The following is a 13,847-nucleotide window of genomic DNA, read 5'->3' on the forward strand; positions in this document are numbered from 1 at the left end:
GTTGGCCGAGTGGCCTTTGGCCTTCTCTAGGTCATCCCATTATTCCTTCTTCTAGAAGCCATCTTGTATGAAGGACAAATGGCAAACCGAAAGGCTTGTCACTAGGGTTGGCGTGCATGCCTCCCTTGGCTTCCCAAACACTATTCTCTCTCCCATTGGCCTACTTACACATCCAAATTCATAAGCCTTACATGCATGACAAATGGCACAAGCCTCAGGGCTTAGGCATGACCCTATGGTTCCTCTAGGGTTTTTGGGCTCAAGCCCACTTAGTTGGCTGAATTCTAGGGATTTGAGTGGTCCTTTCTCTTGGGCTTTGGTGCTAAACTACAAGTCCAAGACCTTTATCCAACTAGACCTAATCTCATGGCCCTAAAATAATATTAAGGCAACAAAAAATAATTATCGATAAAATCTAACTAGGTTCAAGTTATCACATTGGATCATGTTTTCTTATCAAACGATTCAAGCTTGCACAAAACATGAATTGTTTTACTCATTCCAATTTTTAACTTTTTTTTTATCTAATTAAAAATTTCATCAAAAGCTTATAACATGCAATAAATCCTCATCAAACTTTCATATAAGCATGTTATATATACTCTATAAAAAAAATCAGACCAAGAGCTTGCGAATAGCTTGGTCCAAATCTTCAAAATATCATACACTGTCCAGTTTATTGCCCAGACTAACCCTTTTATGATTAAACCAATTTGTTACCAATCAAATGACCACAAAAATTAACATAAAATATATCCAAAAAAAGACTAGATGCAAGGATGAACAACTTTTGTGCAGAACACTTTGTGAGGAAATACTTACAACAACTTCAAAAAGGTCAAGCAAAGTGAGTCAGAAAATCAGTTAGAGAGTCTTTCGTGTTTGCTCTCCAAGAAAAGAGTTGGAAAGTGATGAAATGAAATCGGAAGGGACTTGGATGCCTTTTACACTTCTGGAGGGTGATGGGAGATTGTGAATGACACTTGGAATGATGGTTGTGTCAGCCAAAACAAGGGTCAAAACCAGCCCATAGTTTTCTGCCTTAGACTACCTTGTGAGAGGGAGGAGTGAGGTGGCCATTTTCCTTCACATCATATACAATTTGGGACTGATGTGGGCAATGTTTGGTCAGCTATGGCAAGGGGAGACTTCTTCCACAAGCCTTGCCAAGGTGGCTCAACTTCGTGAGCCTTAACCGAATGGGCTCCCATTTAGGGTTTGGTTGGGGTTTGTGTTGCTATTAAGCCTAAATCCAATTTTCTTAGCCCAATAAAATTTTCAAAGTTTAAAAGAAGAAATAATGATGTTATAACATGAATTTGAGTGGTTAATAGCAAGTGGAAGTAATTCAATCAAGTGATTAAACACTAAGCTATAACTGGTTTCAACCAAGCTTTTGTGGTTTCAATTGGATTCCAAGTATTTAGGGTTTCGCTTGGATTGAAACCCTCTTTGATTTGGCACAAAATGGATGGTTGGATGCAATAGGGTTTTGCGTAGGTGGCATGATCACAAAACTTGATTTCCTTCATTTTTTTCATCTTATGGTTCCTCTTGGTGCCAAGTGTCCAATACTATTTTTTCAAGTATGGCTGAGATCTTGCCAAATGTTACAATAAAACTTCTCTAATCTAATTTGAACATTTCACACTATGATTTTGAAAACACTACACTAGGTGCTACTATCGAGGTTACTATTCACTCCGAAAAAATGAAAAACAACTTTGCAGTGTAAAATCATAAATATTCATACTAACCTCAAAGCTCAAATCGTTTATTCAAATTCAACTTCGAAGTACCTCGAAATAATAAAAACCCATTTTCGATCAAGTATTTTGTTTGAAAATCGAAAGTGGTTTTATTGTGCCATAAAATCATAAATATTCTAGCGAAACTAATGGCCTAGAACGTATCTCAATCTGACACTTCTAGATACCTCAAATAAATAAAATCACACTTTTGGCACCATAGTCAGCGATATATGCTGACAGACTAAAACCTACGTGATTGGGTTAATTCATGAAAATTTTTTAGTTTTCTCGAGATTCTTAGTGCCTAAAGATCTAGCAGGCTGTTACACTCTGCAATTTATCGATTCGTAAAAATTTTTGAGATTTCCACGTGGTTCTTAAAGCCTAAAGAAATTTCTCCATTGAATTTCTGGCGGGCTGTTACATGCCTAATTGAAAATGTATATAAGCCAAATGAGAGTGATAAATGTATTTATTATAAATTTTGGGATAAATCTCTTGTTATTATTAACCTAGATGTGGATAATTTATTCATATTCGGTTCTAATTTGCATGTCATAGATAAAACAAAAAGTATACTTAGAAACCATTTGTGGCGCCCCCAGTCCACGCTTGGGATTGGACGGTGACTGAAATGCCGAGACATGTAATACATGGCTACACATCCCTCATATAGGACAGATAATATGCAATGCTCCTAGGTTTACTAGCAGATGGTAAACTAGTTAAATGGTAACCATTCGTGTGAAACTAGTTAACCCCTTAAGCAATTGCTTTAGCACATGGTACCGTAATACTATGCATGACCCAAACATTGTCATCATCATAAGATTTCATTTCAAAAGTACCCAAAAGTTGGATATGTTCATTTTTCTCAGAACACAAGACCATAAAAAATTGTTTCTACAAAAGTAAACCTTAAGTCATGTTCTTTTCACCACAAAGTATTTCAGGTTCCCACTCTCTTCATTACTATGGCTCCATTTGGAGTCAAATACAAAAATTCCCCATGTGACTTCTAACGTTCGAGTCTCAAAAGTCCTAAATCCCTTGCTATCTCTTTTGCCTCAATCGTAGTTTCAGAAGCTCGCTCAAGAAAAGTTGACACTTGATCCATGTTCCACCAGAACCTCAAGTTCTTCATTGGGTTGGTATGCGTAGCATATATCTCAACCTTACTAATGCTAGTTAATATCTCCCTGAGAAGCTGGACCGTGTACTTCAAAACATCTGCAGTAAAGTCGTGACGAGCCCTCACGGTATACTCATCATCTATCATGGAGCCATCTATGTTCATGATTCTATGGAGTCTGGGGTACATGTCACAACTTCTACCATTCTGGATGGGAAATGGTAGTGGAAACTACAATAATGAAATCTCAGCAAATAAGCATACAACATACAACGATTAACATAAGCATACAAGTGACAAACTATGGAATGCATGCATGAACATGTACTTGAAACATGATGTGACCCAAAACTTGACTTATGCACTTGACTTTTTTCAAAAGACATGTAATAAATACTTTGAATTTTCGGAAAAACATTCTTTTGTCATCATTTCATATCTTGTTAATAACGTGATCTAGAACGTATCATATCATATCATATCACATGATTCGTATCATGAAGGCTCATTGCCTTGTTCTTATAATACATGATGGACACATCACGGCTCCCCTATGCACCGCGTGTTCCTACTAGTTACCGCACCACCAATGATCCGTACACCATGGTGATTACATCTTATTCATATTCATATCATTATAACACGACAATATTTTGTAGAATTATTTGCCTTAGTCATGGCACCCACTAACATTAGGTGCTACCTCGCTCCGGAATTCTTTCCAAAAAGATCCATTCGAGGCACGCCGACAGTTCTTTGTTTACTTAGGGGTTACCACTCTGTTATTAAGCATTCCAAAGTGGATAGAGGAGTTCTACTAGGACATTCTCTCGTCCTAGCATTTGGGGTCGTGATAAAACATTTTAGACATTTTTCTTTTTCTTTGAAAAACCTTGTATCCAAATGTATGTGACTAGAGACTTAAGACGTGTTCCTACTCATACTAGACGTGACACGTGAGATGGCATGCATGAACTTATTAAACAAAACGTATGCAAATCATGGCATGATAACATGAAACATGTGAAACATCAAAATAATTTCATGAGCATGAACAAATATATCTTAGCCGAAACATCAAAGGCAAGTAACATAGAGAATTTTCACTTAAAAATGTTCCATACTTGGCATACTAGACAATAGTCATGGCATGGATGAATCGAACATGAAATCATGACAACATCATAGGAATCCGAAACAAACAATCACACAATAGCCCAAACTTGATGATGTGTGAAACATCAACACAACTTCAAGCAAAACTAAAACATAAGCATGTGGTTTATGGCATTTTCAACGTAGATCTGTACCATATAACATTCTCTCACAATCTTATAGAAGTCAAAGCAATATATTCAACCAAGAAAACATAGATTAACAATCAAAGATGAGAATAATAATAAAAGATTCACAGAAGTATATACATATGTTTGCTAAACTAGGTTGAGTGTGTACTTACAAAAAATCTTTTGAGAAAACAAATAGCAAGTTGTAAATTGGATGTACAAATCATTTGAACAAGTGTTTCAAAAACCCTAATCCGTGTGCATGAGTGTGTGTGGTTTCGGGTTGTCTCTTGTTCATGGGAATTCAAAGACCATTTGGCTCTAGGGTTTTTTGACAAGAAGATCCTTCAAAATCCGTGACTCTTGGTCAGATTTGGAACGTGTGTGTGGTTCATGTGGGTGGCCGTATGTGTGGAGCTTCTAAGCCCTCAAGAACTCGACTGCTTCTCTTTTCTCAAAAACCCTAGATTATTTCAAGATGAAACAATCTTGAACTAATGTTTGCTTTTCGAAAATCTAAAACTCTTTGGAAATTCATTATCTCATTGAGTTAGGCGTGAGTGATGTGAAGAGAAAAATAGAAAGTAAGAGATCCTCACCGTAGCCTCATTCTTGCTAGTGTCGTGGTCCTCTCTTGAGTGTAGACAAGAGTAGCCTCCCTTGTTTAGTTGGAAGAAAAGTGAGAGAATGATGAGAAATCTTCAAGTGTTGGTGTGACAACCCCAACATCTGCTTGGGATAGAAAGAAGACTTAGAGCGTCAGAACATGTAACACAAGGTTACATACCTCCGTATATAACAGTTAATATGCAATGTATCATAGTATGCAACAAGCAGTACGCAATAATCGCAACGAAATAAGGGTGATTAGTTATAACTAATGCCAAAATGAACTAAAACATCACAATAGCATTAATTACCATCATAAGTTCAAACTTAAGGATAGAATTTCCTTAATACAAAATACTTCATCCAAGTTTCATGGTTAGATCAACTAATTCATATACTCTGAAGTATGAAGAGACAATACTTATGAGCATCAAAATTATATCTAGTCTTCGCTCATGGCCTGGCTCCTCTTTAACCATTTGTATCTAGTGGTTCTTCTTGTTTTTCCTCTACTGGTCCGGACACAACTTCTATCATTTCAGAGGCAATGATAGTGGGTCCACAAGGGTGAGATTTACTTGAAATCTCAATAAGTTAAACAATCAACTTGCACAGAGATAAAATATGCATGATTAATGATAAACATGAGATGCATGCAATGATATGCAAAAAAAAAAAAAAAATCCATATTTGTCTCCCATCCAGGTTTCTCAACATTTTCAGAAAAACTTTGACGTCATTTCTTCTTCAGAGAACATTGTCACTTTCTCATTTAAAAAATGTGACATTTCGAAAAGCGAATATTTCATACCTCATTACTTTAAAAAATCATAACATTTCATCGTTATTAAAGCCATCATTAACATACGTATAGTAGCAACATGGTTCCCTATATGCACCGTGAACACCTACCCGCGACCGTAACACAACTCATGTTGACACTACGTCATTATCTGCAAATATCATTCTCAATGCATTGGTAAAATAACATAACAATAACATAACATTATCATAACATCATAACATATACACCCACCAGTGTTAAGTGTCATAACATTTGATTTCGCTTTGGCATTCTTTAAAAAGAACCAAGTCGAAGCCCGTTGACTATTCTTCGTCAACTCAGGAGTTACCACTCCATTTTTATTCACTCTAGAGTGGACAGAGGAGTTCCACTAAGATAATTCTCCATCCTAACCTTTGGAGTCGTGATAAAATTCATTTTCATTCAATGCTTTGAAAAATACATTTCGTGACATGTGCATAGTAAGTTTCATAAAAAATGATATTTATTTATGTAATATGCAAAAATGGTGAGAATTTCACATGTCATACAAACAAGTAATCAAATACTCAATGATGTATCATACTCAAAATGATATATATATATTTTTTAAAACACATCTAATATTAAGAAATAAGTCTGCTACATTAAGTAGCATAATACAAGATAAACACAAGACAAAACAGATTACAAGACAGACAAATTACAATAAAATAGGTGGGTCCTACCCACTATGAAAGTTCAACAAAGAAGGAGGAATAGTAATAAGTGGGATGTTTCCAAAAATATTTTTGGTGGTAGCCCATTGCGCAACTGAGTGCGCACATCGATTCTCATCTCGATGTATTTTCCGAAGTTCCCATTTGTCAAAGTTTTTAAGAGCAATCCTGATATCATGAATAATTGGTTGCACTGTCCAATCTGGGATGACATTTGAATTTTTTACTGCTTGAAGGGTATTGAGAGAGTCTCCTGCAATCACAACTTTACCAATGTTGATTTCTTTGGCTCTTTCTATTCCCAGAAGGATTGCAGTAGCTTCCCCTTTGTTTGGATTTTGGCTGCTGATATGCTTTGTGACCACAAAGATGATGGATCCAGAGGATGTTCTACCAATTGTTGCTGCTGTGCTTCCACTTTGTCTAACCGCAACATCAAAAGTGACTAGACAGTGATCAACAGGCATAAGTCCCCAAGGTTTGCTAGAATTTAATTGTAAATTGCCCCATGCATCACAGTGATCTTTGAAAAATTTTTTAGTGGAAGATATAAAAATAGATAAATCAGGTTTAAGATCTTCATGAAGGATTTTATTTCTAAGGAACCAAATACTATCCATAGCCACAAGTGCAAAAATTTGAAAATGGTGTTCTTCCTCAAGGGGAATTCCTAACATTATGAGAGGATCAAGAATGCACTTGACCCACATTCTAATATCATTCTGAGCACATGAGGATATGTTTAACGGCCAAGGGGAATGACGCCACAAGATTCTGGAAAAACTGCAATTTAAGAAAAGATGAGGTAGAGTTTCTTCACCAGTGTTGCAAATAGGACAATCAAGGCTATCAACATCAATCTGAACAAAGTTCTTTATACGGAAACGAGTAGGCAGAATGTTATTGAGAATTTTCCAACAAAAGAACTTTAGTCTATCCTAAATCTTTAGTTTCCAAAGCCCCTTCCAAATATCAGATTGAATACTGCTATTATCCATCATAATTTGAGCATTGGATAGTGTTAAGGCAGCATAAGCTGATTTGACACTAAAGGAACCGGATTTATGGAAAGTCCAAACAGGTATATCAAAGAGATCGTAAAAGCTTTGTTGTGCAAGTGGGATTTTTTCAATCTCATTCACTGTACTTTAGCTGAAGAGGGCTTGAAGCAGAATGGTATTCCATCTCCTAGGTTCCTCCATCATCAGTTCCGAAACACAAAGGAGAGGGTCAATAGGGGTACTTGTATCTTTCCGAGTAGGTATGAAGTTTGGGTTTCTAGGAATCCAAGGATCTCTCCAAACTTTAGTGTTCACTCCTAGGTTTCTCAACATTTATTTCAACTTGTATTCGCATATATCATCGCAAGAGAATACCTGGACCTGCAGATTTTTCAACTTGATGAAATTTTCAAGCTTTGCAGCTATTTTCTCAGCATTTACATTAGTCATGAACTCTAGAGGCAACCCATGGATCTGCACCCAAAATACAGACATCTTCATATCAACTTCAAGAAGACTTAACCCAGGTGGCCAGCAATAGATTACCAAGTGAAAACCTTTAATGTTCCATGGCCTTTGATCTAGAACCCTCTGCTTTTCAGTCGCATTCGAAAATGTGAACAAAAACATATTAACATCTAAATCCTCTATTTTGAGCCCTGCTGAAAAGCTCCATGCTGACTTTATAGTGGCATGAAGAGCATGTTTGTTGAGAGGACGAGATGATATTACTCTGCCTATTAGGACGTGCGCTGAAAGCTGTGATGCTTCATCTGTTTCTGGCTCAAGGTCAAGATCATTCCAGTTCACAGGGACATCACTTTCAGTCGAGGCTCCTACCATGGTTTCTTTAAACAGAAGTGAGGGTTTCATGGTATTGGGATTGACAGAGTTTGAGGTGCAGGATGCTAAACATGGATAACTCAATATTAATAAATTTACATCAGATTTTGGACGGTGAGTTAATGAGAGATGGAAAGTTTTGGATAACTTTTGGAAGAGTGCATTAATGCTAGTAATTAATGCTGGAAAAGATGGAAAAGTTTCGGTTAGATTCAGAACAAAAACTCAGTTCAAGATGGATTAAACTCACTAGAGAGATGGGGTGAACTCATCGAGGAGCTGGAGAGATGGATTACCACTTTTGGCAAAGAGAGATGGATTATACTCAAAATGATATTTAATATGAATGTGGTATTTATACAAAAATCATAAATAAATTATCTAAGTGTAAGTTAGAAGCTAACTTACAAACTTCTCAAGTTGAAAAGTCGTAGTGGCTGAAATCAAATTCATACTAAGTTAGAATTTGAACCTCTAAGGAAGATGCTCAAAATCAAAGGGTTTCAAAAAGGGTTATTTATAAAAATACCCCTAAACTCTAAAAAATTGTCACTAAGGCCTTAAATTTTTCACTATTTGCAAACAAAACTCAAATATAACCAAATTTCATGGACCTTATATTTTTGATATTCTAAAGCCATCCATACTCTTAGAATTATAAAATTTAAAATGGAACTAGCTCAAATATTCCCAACCCATGGCATGCACTCTAGTTGATGCCTAAGTGTGATTTCAACTATTGATCTCTATGAATGCATTTATATGAAATTCTTTTTAGTCACAAAATATCACTATAGTCCTTAATGATATGATAAAATCCAGTTCTTTGGTGAGCAAGTTCATCCCAACACTTAATCATGGCTAAAAACCTTAATCTTCATTAATCATTCATTAATCAAGCATGATGCTCTTAGCCTAAATCACCAAGGCATGCTTTCAAAATTCACCCAAAACATGTATTTTCATTCTTATCCTAATCACAAGATCTTCTAAATGCTCATTGATCAAGCCTAGGTGAAAAAAAATCAAATTTTCATAAAATAAGCATGATTTAATCAAAATCGTGCATGCTTGATGATCAACAAAAGGTAGAATTAAAACCTATCATGGCATGCTTCTAATATCAAAATAAAACCTTTAATGATTATTCTAAGACATTAAAAAATCATATCAAAATATACTAAGACATGCCATAGCTAAAATTTTCACTTAAAATAATTTAAACATTTAAACCATCCTTAATGAACCCGGTTTTGAATTAAGCATGGTAACATTTTTTAAATTCAACAAAAATTCACTCCAACACTTGAAACAAGGCTTGACATGCAAAATAAGATCAAGGGCTAGAAAACTTACAATTTTCATGGCCCTTATAGCTTCCAAAACAACTTCACTCAAGAACTTCACTCGGTTTTACTCTATTGCTCACTAAGGGGGAGACATGCTCTCAAGACTCAAGAATCAAGACTCAAGAGAAAGTTTGGAGGAGAGGTGTGGAGAAATAAGGAAGTGAGAGATATTTATAGGCTTCAAGAGGGGAGGGAGACGTTGGTTTTGGCTCCAAGGAAATGAATGTGAGTGGTGGAGGTGAGAGGTAGAGTGTTGATTGCATTTTCCAGATTTGTCATGGCTTGGTCAGCTGAATAGTGACCTGAAGTGTCATCCTTTCATTATGGCCAAGAGCTAGAAGACGTCCATAGGAGCAGGGGCTGCTTGATTCGGATTTTTGAAACAAAAATTCACAAGACAAGCAAGCCATAGCTAAAGGTTTTGAGTTTCCTTCAAAACTGTCCTGATTTTGATCCCTCCTTTGTCCCATCCTCTTGGTCTGGTTTGTGAGCATAATTACCATCATTGAGTTCCTTCCTTAGGTGGGTAAAGATGCATGAGTTTTGGCATGGGGAGAGTGGCACAACCATGGCAGATGAGTGGTTGAAGTTCAACCAATTCAGTTTCTATCCAACTAGCTTCCTAGGTGCAATCGATTTTGGCTATTTGGTTTGGTTTTTTAAACCAATTTTGCCAAGGCTTGGTCTAGGTCATAAGGGATCATATGAGGAGTTAAAGGACCATAGTGCCATTGAGAAAAAAGTCACAAAAAGATTAGGCTTAAGGGCAAAACAGTCCATGCATACAAAGGGCACACATGTGTACCGATTGGTGTAATTTTGGGGTTTGATATGTCATTTCTTCTAATGAAATGTGGGAAGGTTTATCTAGGATCTTAGTATGATCTGAGAGTAATGTAATTAAGTAATAAAACAAGACAATTTTATATCATTGTTTTGTTCCTCTTCAACATTTTCTGCCTTATCAGTTGTTGGGATGTGTAAAGACTTACCACTTCGTGTCACAATGGCATTACCCTCCTTCAAATTTCCTTGAGTCATATGTTGGCATTGGGATGTGGATTGAGCTTGAGAAGGGAACTTGCCACGCTCATTCACACTCAAAGATCTCATCAACTTGGATACATGACTCTTTATCTTCTTATTTTCTTCAATAACCTGCATAATTAAAGATTCAAACTTTTGATTAGTTTTATCCTGTGTCTCAATAAAAGCATGTAAAGTATCCTCTAAGGGGTTCCTAGAAGAAGATGATGCATGATACGGCATAGGATAAGCTCTAGGTGATTGTGCAGGCTGCTGATATTCAGATTTTCAGCTAAAATTGGGGTGATTACGCCACCCCAGATTGTAGGTATTGGAAGAATGTGTAAAATACTTCTTGTACATACCTAAGGCCTTACATTGTTCCTCATACATTACTCTCATTTCAGCAAATGTGGGGGCACTCTTGAGCTAGGTGATCTACTCCACCACACAGAAAACAGGGTCCAAAGGACTCAACATTTGTAGCCATGTGTGTTGGCTTTAAATATTTAGTTTTTAATACCTCTGACTCCCTAGTAAGCATCTTTACCTTAGCTTTTAGGTTATCATCTTCCCTAAGATGGTAAATTCCACCACCATTTGAATTTTCAGTAGGCAGTGATCTATTTGTACTCTCAGTAGCACTAGGTCTGATCCAAGTGTGAGCTTTTTCAGCAAGTTCATTGAGATATTTGAATAGCCTCATCTGGATTTTTTTGCAAAAAATCACCATTACACTCTGAATTGATGCTCTCTAGGTGTAAGTCCCTCATAGAAATAACTAACTAAGCGCCAGTTTTCATACCCATGGTGAGGACACATACTCAACAACTCTTTATACCTCTCACAAGCCTGATACAAAATCTCACTATCCTTTTGTGCAAAGGTAGATATCTGCCTCTTCAAAGCATTGGTCTTATGTTGGGAAAAATATTTATTAAAGAAGACCTGTGTCATCTCATTCCATGATCCTATGGATCGTGATCTTAGTGAATACAACCAGCTCTTTGCTCTATCATTCAAAGAGAAAGGAAAGAACTTAAGTCTCATAGCATCATTTGTAGCATTATGACTATGGAAGGTCACAATTACTTCCTCAAACTCCCTAATGTGCAAATAAAGATTTTTATTCTCTAAACCATGAAAGATGGGAAGTAGTTGTATCATCCATGTTTTAAAATCAAGTTGACGAGTGTTGGCTGGAAACATGATGCATGATGGTGTGACTTTACGTGTAGGGTGGAGGTAATCTTGAAGAGTTCTAGTGGGTTGATCTTCGTGTTCACACATTTCTTCGGGACTAGATGAATTGTCAAATAATGGATTTACAAAATTTGATTCCGACTCTACCACAAACCTACAAGTAGATCTACTAAAGGCGTCTCTATATCTGTGCATGCAAGGTAACAAAATACTAAAAACTAAAAATACTATGACAAGAATGAAAATAATAATAATGCAGCAACCTAAAAGAGATAAAGAAGTTACCGCTTTTACAAACTACTGAAATAAATTATTTGTATCGTTTCTTCCACCGTCTCCCTGGCAACGGTGCCAAAATTTGATTACACCCAAACTAGTACTCGGTGCTATAGTATAGTTTAGGGTGTCGATCCACAGGGAGTTGGAAGAAACACAACAAGACGTAAGCTTAAAAGGAAAAATCAAATTACAATATGACAAGAATTTGAAAATTCTACCAAAAGCAAATAATTAAAATGAGATTAGGGCACATATAAGAAGTCAAGTAATACTTTGGGCTTCCATCAACCGGTTGACTTTTTCAATCCAAACTATATACAAAATTAAGAATTATAACATCAAATTCCTAATTGGAAAATATGACATTATATTCATTTACTTTCTCAAATTTAATTCTATAATCTATTATGCATTTACTAACCACAGTTTTCATATACAAAAATGAATATCAGATCTAACGATGACACTAAGGTCTCAAGCAATAATGCAGCAAAAAATCACATCAATAGCATGAAAAGTCTGTTTAAGTCACAATCATATATTCATAATCATATAGCTCAACAAAATCAAACCATAGCAACATTTAATATAATTGTCTTAAACTTATAATATCCAAAAAAAAAATAGAGAATTTAATCCTAGAATGTTAAACAATAAAGCTTAATCTATGAATTGAAAAAAAGTCAAAGTATTTTCACCGATCAATTTTCGTCTTAGGCTTTACCCAAAATCTAGTTCTCTATGGAAGAACTAAAAATAAATAAAAATAGTATTTTTCTCCTATCTTCAGAACTGAGCCATCTCCCTTTTTTAAAACTCTCAATTTTGTGCTAATGATATGCTTATATAGGATAAGAAAGAAGTCATAATGTCTTCATATTCCCACATAAAACCTTGCCTAAATTTTAGAATTCATCTTGGTAGCCACGTACGTGATTCAGGAATTCAAATTTAGAAATATTTATTAGTGACAAATTTGTAGTCCTTTAAGATAGATTTCCAATACATTAAGAATCGCATCAATCCAATATGCGAGTGGTAAGTTACTATCAAAATATTAAAGTATGTCCAGGCTGTCTCCTAGCGTGTTTTGGACTCTGACTATTTCTTTTGATTTGAATTACTCTCAAACCCCATCATTATCCTTATTTGAAGAGTCCTACACCAGTTGAAAGCTCTTAGCTTGTTCCAATGTCTTGTCCACTTGAAAGTCCTCCTTTGAATTTGACTGGGTTTTTACTTGCTCTTTTATAGACTCTGAAATTAAACATAAAAACATGTTTAGGAACATCCCAAAGTAAATAGAAACTCAATTCAAAAATACACATTAATTCGTATGATTTCTATTCATATTTTAGCATTTTAGTCTAATCATAAGATATTTAGAGTGCACTTTCGTACACTTATCATGATGTTATTAATCAAAACGAATATGCTAGCTTGATTAGGAGTTTACATTATGTGACTGATTGCACTAGACCTGGCATTGCTAATACGGTAGGAGTACTTAGTAGATTTAATACCAAGCATGGAAGAGACCATTAGTATGTAATGAATCAGATAATTAAATATTTATCCGGTATAAACATTATGACTTGTTTTATAAAAAGTATCCTAATGTACTTGAAAGCTTTAGTGATGCCGATTGAAATATCTTGTCAGGTGTTTCTCTTTCAACTACTGGTGACATTTTTAGCTTGGGTGGTGGTATTGTATATTGGAAGTTTAAAAAATAAACAATTATCGCTAACTCAACCATGGAAGCTAAGCTTATAGTTTTAGCTTTTGCATGTGAGGAAGTGAACTGATTAAGAGAGTTATTACATGAGATTCCCTTGTGGGAGAAACCAGTTTCACCTATATTA

General features: G+C 35.7%; 1 non-coding gene across 1 annotated transcript; it reads left to right on the forward strand.

Moving 5' to 3' along the window:
- Window positions 1-11,302: 11,302 nt before the first annotated feature.
- Window positions 11,303-11,410, forward strand: LOC118349087. The gene has a single exon (XR_004802080.1). It is a non-coding gene; the product is annotated as a small nucleolar RNA R71 (small nucleolar RNA).
- The last annotated feature ends 2,437 nt before the right edge of the window (window positions 11,411-13,847 follow it).

This window comes from Juglans regia, chromosome 7 (assembly GCF_001411555.2).
Source record: "Juglans regia cultivar Chandler chromosome 7, Walnut 2.0, whole genome shotgun sequence".
In the NCBI taxonomy this organism is placed as follows: domain Eukaryota; kingdom Viridiplantae; phylum Streptophyta; class Magnoliopsida; order Fagales; family Juglandaceae; genus Juglans; species Juglans regia.